This window comes from Globicephala melas, chromosome 3 (genome assembly GCF_963455315.2).
Source record: "Globicephala melas chromosome 3, mGloMel1.2, whole genome shotgun sequence".
Lineage (NCBI taxonomy): Eukaryota > Metazoa > Chordata > Mammalia > Artiodactyla > Delphinidae > Globicephala > Globicephala melas.
The window spans coordinates 79,140,760-79,148,183 of NC_083316.1; the positions used below are offsets into that span (position 1 = coordinate 79,140,760).

Below are 7,424 nucleotides of genomic sequence, written 5' to 3' on the forward strand. Positions count from 1 at the left end.
TGTAGCAAATTACCCCCACAATTAGTGACTGAAAACAACAAACATTTATTATCTCACAGTTTCTGTGGGTCAAGAATCTGGGAGCAGCTTAGCTGGGTGGGTCTGATTTAGAGTCTCTCCTAAGGCTGCAATCAAGGTGTTGCCAGGTCCACAGTTATCTAAAAGGTCAGCTGGGGAGGACCTGCTTCCAACTCAGTCACAGGGCTGTTGGCAGACTTCAGATCCTTGCTAACTCTTGGCTGAAGACATCAGTTTCTCGTCTCTACATAAGGTTTCTTACAACATGTCAGCTGGCCTCCCTCAGAGCGAGGGCTCCAAGAAGCAGAGAGAGAGACAGAGAGACAGAGGCAGACAGACAGAGAGAGAGAGAGAGACTGAGACAGAAAGAGAAAGAGAGAGAGGTACTCAGAACTCCTGTTCCTGGTTACACTAGTTTTATGTATACATGACTTAATTGTAATTTGATAGTATTTCAAGATAGAGTCATTTTGTAGTATTTGTTAGGAAATTCTAATGAGTGCTGGGCTAAAATAAAATTCTTAAGAAATGGCACATGACAACTATGTGAATATTAATTTATTGCTATAACACTGAACAGCAAAATCCCAAATATATCCAAAGGAATTGGCTGTTTTAAATCACATGTTTGCAAAACAGTCTGTGATTCAACTGTAAACTGTTTGTTAGCTTGGCAGTGGAAGAACTGGATAGTTTTATACTGAAATGTTTTTACAGAATATTTCTGCTAAAAATAAGGACTTTTCCTCTATTTTTTTGTAAAATCCATACGACAGGCAAATCCACCAACTTCATGCTTCAACATTTATGCTTTATTATGATAGACTAAATAATGCTCTCCACCAGATCTGTCACATTCTAATCCCTGGAACCTGTGAATATTACTTTACAAAGTCCCTACAAAAGGGTCTTTGCGGATGTTATCAAATTAAGGATCTTGAGATGGGAAGATTATTCTGGATTACCTGAATGGGCCCAATGTAATCACAAGGGTCCTTATAAAAGGGACATAGGAGTTGTCAGGTTGAGAAGATAGTGATATGATGACAGAAGCAAGGAACAAAAAGGGATTTGAAGAAGCTACGTTGCTGGTTTCAGAGATAGAAGAAAGTGGCCACAAATCAAGGAATACAGGCAGTCTCTAGAAGCTGTAAAAGTCAAGTAAATGGATTCTCCCATAGAACCTCTAAAATGAACCAGTCCTGCTGACACTTTGACTTTGTCCAGTGAAACTGATTTTGAATTTTTGACCCCCTAAACTGTAACAGGATAAAAGGTGTGTTGTTATAAGCCCGTAAATAATTTATAATTGATCACAGCTATGAAAGGAAATGAATACACTTCTAAAAGAAATAAAGGTCTCTCAATATTTTTATAAGTATTTCGTGATAGATTGCACATCTTGAAGGCTTTTCAATAAACTTGTAGCCCAGTTCTCCAAATACACAGAGATACCACTTCTCCATGATTAAAGGCCTGGATTCCTCCTCAAGATGATCTGTCCCTCCTCCAGGTGGAGGTGGGCTGGGAAGAGAGCCTGAGCAGCAACTGTGGCACAGATCCTCCATCAAGGGACAAAAGTGGGAGAGGCTCTTGCAGCAACCCATCTTTGAACCCCCAGTGGACAAAGCCCAGGGAACACAATCGTCACTGTATCTATACCAACCCAAGGATTTTAGCAGATCATATAGTGGCTCTATCCCTGAAGAGAATTAGGATTATTCGCCCATCTCTACAAACAGGTATCAATTAAGGAGAATAAAATATATCCATGTCTCCCATGGCCCAAGTTATACACTCCAGTCCTTCCATGAATTATTCATTACATGCTGAATTGACCATGAAATGAAATTTCAAATGAGGTTTTTGAAACTCTTGTTAGAGAGAGTGACTTGGAATATGAAAGTACTGTGTTTCACAAAATATATATACCTCCCCCCAAAGCATTCTATACAATCTCAAAGAATCAGAACTAATTTATGAGCAAAACAGCCTAGCCACTGTGGGCTGAACTGTTTTATTGAGAAATAAAGATATTTTCGTATGACATTTAGAGATCCGGTTGTTCATGGAAGATGAATGGTAGACAGATCCCCCTCTTACAAAAAAAGAAAAGTCTCCAAGGGAACCTCATAAAATTTCCAGAACTGAAAGTGTATGACAGCCTTGAAGGATGCAGCTAGCTGTCAGGGAGTGAGGTTGGTAGGCAGAGGGCATTTTCAGTGGCTTGGCTCTGATAGGCCCAACGTAGGAAAGGACTCAAGGCTCAGTGAGTGAAAGAGTGTACAGGCTCAGTGTGGAGATACATGCACTGTCTCCAGCTGTCTGCCCCTTCTTCTAGCTGATGCCACAGAGAGGCCCACTGATAGGCAGAGCTGCTGTGCCTGTTCTGCAGCAGGGCAGGCACTTCAAGAGTGGGTGCCCAGCATGATCACCACTACCTAAACTGAAGAAAATTCTTGTGGTTTAATGCTCAACAGAATCTGGCAGGGCCTTGTCCTGAATCCCTTAGTCTTTAGGGGTAAGAAGCCCCTGGTGACTCCACAGACTACCTCCCATGATAAACAATGACAAACTCAGGCCTCTGCTGACAGCACCTACCTTCACAGAAGGACCTGTGCCCCATACAACTGCCCTTATGAAGCTAGATTCAGGGGCTATGCCTGTTCATCACAGGTTTTCGACATTTTCCCTGGTCCTTAGTGTCTCCTTACTAGGAATCCATGACATCATCATCACCTGAGGAACCCACAAGCTACATTTCTTCTCTAGCATAGCCATCAGAACTGCTTGAAGCCCCTGAAGGATGCCATCCCCAGATTAGAGACTAGTAGTTCTGAATTTAAAAGCCCCAAGCACTCAAGGATGTCCAGTGGCTCCTGAGTTTTCCTTAAGTGAGCAACTTAGATGCTCAATTTCCCATGTTACTCACAGATTCTTTAGAAAGGAAAGGGATTCATTAGATATTTACCCCCAAAACAAAACATTCTATTAACTGGCATTCTTGTCTGCTTTACCCTGATTTTAGTCTACTCTGATCCAACCCAGGACATCATAGATGAAATGAATTGTTCCAAAATCGGAGTGGAAACCATCCTACCTCCACACTGGGTCTGCATCTTCAGGATCTTGGTTGCAGTCATAGATACCTGCCTTAGGAAGCAGGAGTTTCTGGTCATTAGAGACATGAATGCCCTACCTTCTCCATCTTCTCAATATAATATCTGCCAAATACTATGTCTGCCTGCCAAGCTGACCAAGGACAGATTTGAAAGCTAAAGGGCTAATAAAACTTCTTGCTGTCACTCCTTGCTCCTAAGACATTAGCATAATCAACTTAGGCAGAGATGTGCCTTTCCTCCATGATTTGCTGTTATCTGGGTTGTGGTGGACCTCTCACCAACATGCTACCTTCATCCTGTACCTTGTCTCCTATCTGTTCTAGGCACCACTACACTGTTCACCAAGGAAGCTTCCTTCCTCCATGTGCCATCCAGAAACCTGAGCTATACTTATGGCTCCTAGTTTAAGACCTACTCTGACAAGCATCGTTCATATCCTTTGGCTTTTATATTCTCCTATCTGCTAACCTTTAGATACAAACCTATAACCACATGGGGTGCATTAACCTAGCTTTGTGGCAGAAAGAGCACCGACTCAAACTGACCCCACAGTCAGAAAAATATGTGAAATATGTAGTCAGAAAAGCGATTATGGGTAGGACCAGCTACATAATTTGCAAGGCCCAGTGCAAACTACAAATGTGGAGCTGCTGGTGAAAAAATTATTAATTTCAAGATGGTGACAACAGAATATTAAACCAAGCATGGGGCCCTTCTAAGTACAGGGTTCTGTGTAGCTGCATAGGTTGCACACACATGAAGCCAGCCTTGACTATGGGGAATTGTTTTCCACTTTCCAAATTACCACTTTTCAACAAGGGTTCACCAGAGCATGCCAGGGCTTTCTACTCAACAGTGCACAAGAGGCCTTAGCCAACTCCAACTGGAGAAGAGAGCCTGTAGTTTATGGGACTGGAATCTCCTCTGAGCTCCCGACCCAGCACTGCTACACCTGGGCTGTTACATTTTTAAAAGAAAAAAAAAAAATCCCGATCTGTGAAGAAGATCCGGACACCTCCCATCTATTCTCAACTTGCTCATGCTTGTTCCAATCCGTAGTTTCTGCCTTCCTGGCTCCATAACCAAGCTTTGATACCTGATCCTGGCATCTTCTCTTTGATAACCATCCAGATGCCCCGTTCTGACTTCTCAGACTAGTCTCTGACACTAATTTCAGCTCTGCTGGCTCCACAGGTTTTAATATCCCACATTTCACCTGAGAAACTTTCTGTTCCCTCTCCTAGTTCCATGTAATCTCGCTGGCCAGACTAGCCCTCTTTCCTCTACTAACTGGGGAAAGATACATAATCAGAAGGTACCATATGTAGCCATGACACAGTAGCTAATTTCACTCATTTAAAGAGTTGATAAGAGGGCTTCCCTGGTGGCACAGCGGTTAAGAATCCACCTGCCAATGCAGGGGACATGGGTTCGAGCCCTGGTCCGGGAAGATCCCACATGCCGCAGAGCAACTAAGCCCGTGCACCACAACTACTGAGCCTGAGCTCTAGAGCCCATGAGCCACAACTACGGAAGCCTTGCACTGAGAGCCTGTGCTCCACAGCAAGAGAAGCCCACGTGCAGCAACAAAGACCCAACACAGCCAAAAATATAAATAAATTATGAAAAAATTGATAAAGAGTTGATAAGAAACCATTACCATATTTTTTATACTAGTCTGTTTATGTCCTCCTTGGAATTGTCTTTTCTAACTTTGTGACAGTATACTCCCCCCATCTTCCTCATGCCTCACTGAAGTGTTGTCTTTTTCTTTTCTAATCAGTCCTCCTTCTACTCTGCCTCCTCTATCGCTAGCCGCACAACTACCATCTTCTTGCCTTACTTTGCCATAAATGTTGGGCTGGCCCAGAGTTCATTCCTGAGCTCTCTTCTCTTTTCTGTGACCTTTTATTATACAATGACCTCCAGATTTTTATCTCCATCCCTGACTTCATCCCAAATTCCAGACATATATATCCCTGCCTTCTTTATGTAGTCATATCTTTTCCCTATCAAATAGGCATGTAAGGGATATTCCCTAACTCTAAGAAAGAGTATTATTTCCTCAGTCTTCCAGATCTCAATAAGAGGCACCATCAAATTTCTCAAGCCAAAAACCAAAAAGTCATCATTCTGCTCTCTTCTTTATCAATTTAATCCAGTCCATCAGTAAGGCCTGCTGGCTCTACTTCCAAATTTATCTTTTATCAATACACTTTTCACCAAAACCTCTTGCCATCTCCCTTACTGAGCCCTTTCTGAATTCCTTCCTGAATTACAGCAATAACCTTCAAAATACTCCCTTCTGATACTTTTTCCTGCTAAATCTCTCCAAATATAATCAGAGTGATCGTTTTAAAAAATAAATCAGGTAATGTAATTGGCCCACTTAAAACTCTCCAGTGTCCTCCCGTTGCATTTAGAATGAAATCCAAATGTTTTACAATTCTCACACTTCCCTCTCTCACCTCAAGTCTTAACACTCTCCCATTGAATCAATTTGTTCAACAACATTGCATTTCTCTCTTTTCTAAATCACACCACAGGGACTTTGAACTTGCTTTGTCTCATTACTGGAATATTTTGCCCAGATCGTCACATAGTTGAAAGTTTCTCTCATTATCACCTCTGCAGAGTACATTCTAGTAAATGTTGCCTGTCCTACTACAGTCTGATTTCTCTCTATTATTTCTCCCTCACCTCTTCCTTCTTCCCTTCTTCCATTCTTCCCTTCCTCTCTCTCTCTCTCTCTTTCTCTCTCTCTCTCTCTCTCTCTGTCTCTCTGTCTCTCTGTCTCCTTCTTTTGGCATATAGGGTTGGTTGTTTGTTAATTAGGGAACAGGCCTTTTTTTGCCTTGTCCAACAACGTGTCCTGAGTACTTAGAAGATTTAGTATAGAGTAGGTGCTCAATAAATATTCACTGAATAAACAGGTCCACAAAGTTATAAGGGAGTCTGTGATCCAATAATAGGTGGGTCAGTTTAACACAACCCATAGGCCAAATCTGGCCACCATCTGTTTTGACAGGTAAAATTTTATGGAAACACAATCATATCCACTTGCTTACAAATTGTCTGTGGTGGCTTTTGCACTACAGCAGAAGAATTGAGGAGGTGCAACTGAGACCATAAAGCCCGCAAACCTGTAAACATTCACTATCTGGCTCTTTATGGAAAGTTTGCTGACCCCTGCAATAATATATGCCAGGTCAAGTTGCCATTCAAATTAAAAGGAACAGGCAGACATTAACCTAAATAATACTGAGGGAACTAAAGTTGTGTGCCCCTCCTAGAGGTGGAGGGGGCACTACTTGAGAAAAAATTCAGCTAAGCAAAATGATGCAAAATAGAGAACTCTAGAATTGGGGAAGCTAAGGTAAAAGTTTTTGTGGGCAGTTTGAAGCTATTTAAAAATAGAGCTAAGATTAAACACTATAGCACCTTTATTAACAGAACAAAAAATTTAGTAAGGGCAACAAACCTTGATAACATGACCAACAATAATCAGGGAGGGAAATAAGATTACGTCTAAGTATACTCTTCTCCTCAGTAATAATCACAGCAAGTTGACAAGGGTGCCAAGATGATTCAGTAGAAAAAAATTTAGTCCTTTTCAACAAAGGTGCCAGGTAACTGAATATCCACATGCAAAAAAATTAAGGTGGGCCCCTCCCTCACAACATACACAAAATTAATTCAGCATGGATCAGAGACCTACTGTAAAGCTTACACTATAGAACTACTAGAAGAAAACACAGATGTAAATTTTTGTGACCTTGGATTAGGCAATGATAGATAAAACACTGAAAGCACAAGCAATCAAAGAAAAAATAAATAAATTGGCCTTCATCCAAATTAAAAAAGACTTTTGTGCTTCAAGGACACTATCAAGAAAATGAAAAGTTGTGCTCACTTTGGCAGCACATATACTAAAATTGGAATGATACAGAGAAGATTAGCATGGGCCCTGTACAAGGATGACATGCAAATTCATGAAGTGTTTCTTATTTTTAAAATATAACTAGGAAATTAAAAGAAGCTGCTGCTGAATTTGAATCTGGATCCTATAGAGCTTCTCCTCTAGGATCTACTGATGAGTCAAATCTATATCAAGATCTAGGTTTGAAAACATCACAAGCATATATACAGATTTTGAAGAAAAATGATATGATCTGAAAGATAAATAGTAAAAATTTACCTCCTGGGCTCTTTACATAACATTTTAGTTGTTTCCCATTAAACATGATGTGAAAATCTTTATTAAAGGAAAATATTTTTGTATTA

At 40.9% G+C, this 7,424-nt stretch overlaps 1 non-coding gene across 1 annotated transcript; it reads left to right on the plus strand.

Annotated features, from left to right (window-relative positions):
- Positions 1-7,045: 7,045 nt before the first annotated feature.
- Positions 7,046-7,152, plus strand: LOC115848527 (U6 spliceosomal RNA). Its single transcript, XR_004037732.1, has one exon. It is a non-coding gene; the product is annotated as a U6 spliceosomal RNA (small nuclear RNA).
- Positions 7,153-7,424: the final 272 nt, after the last annotated feature.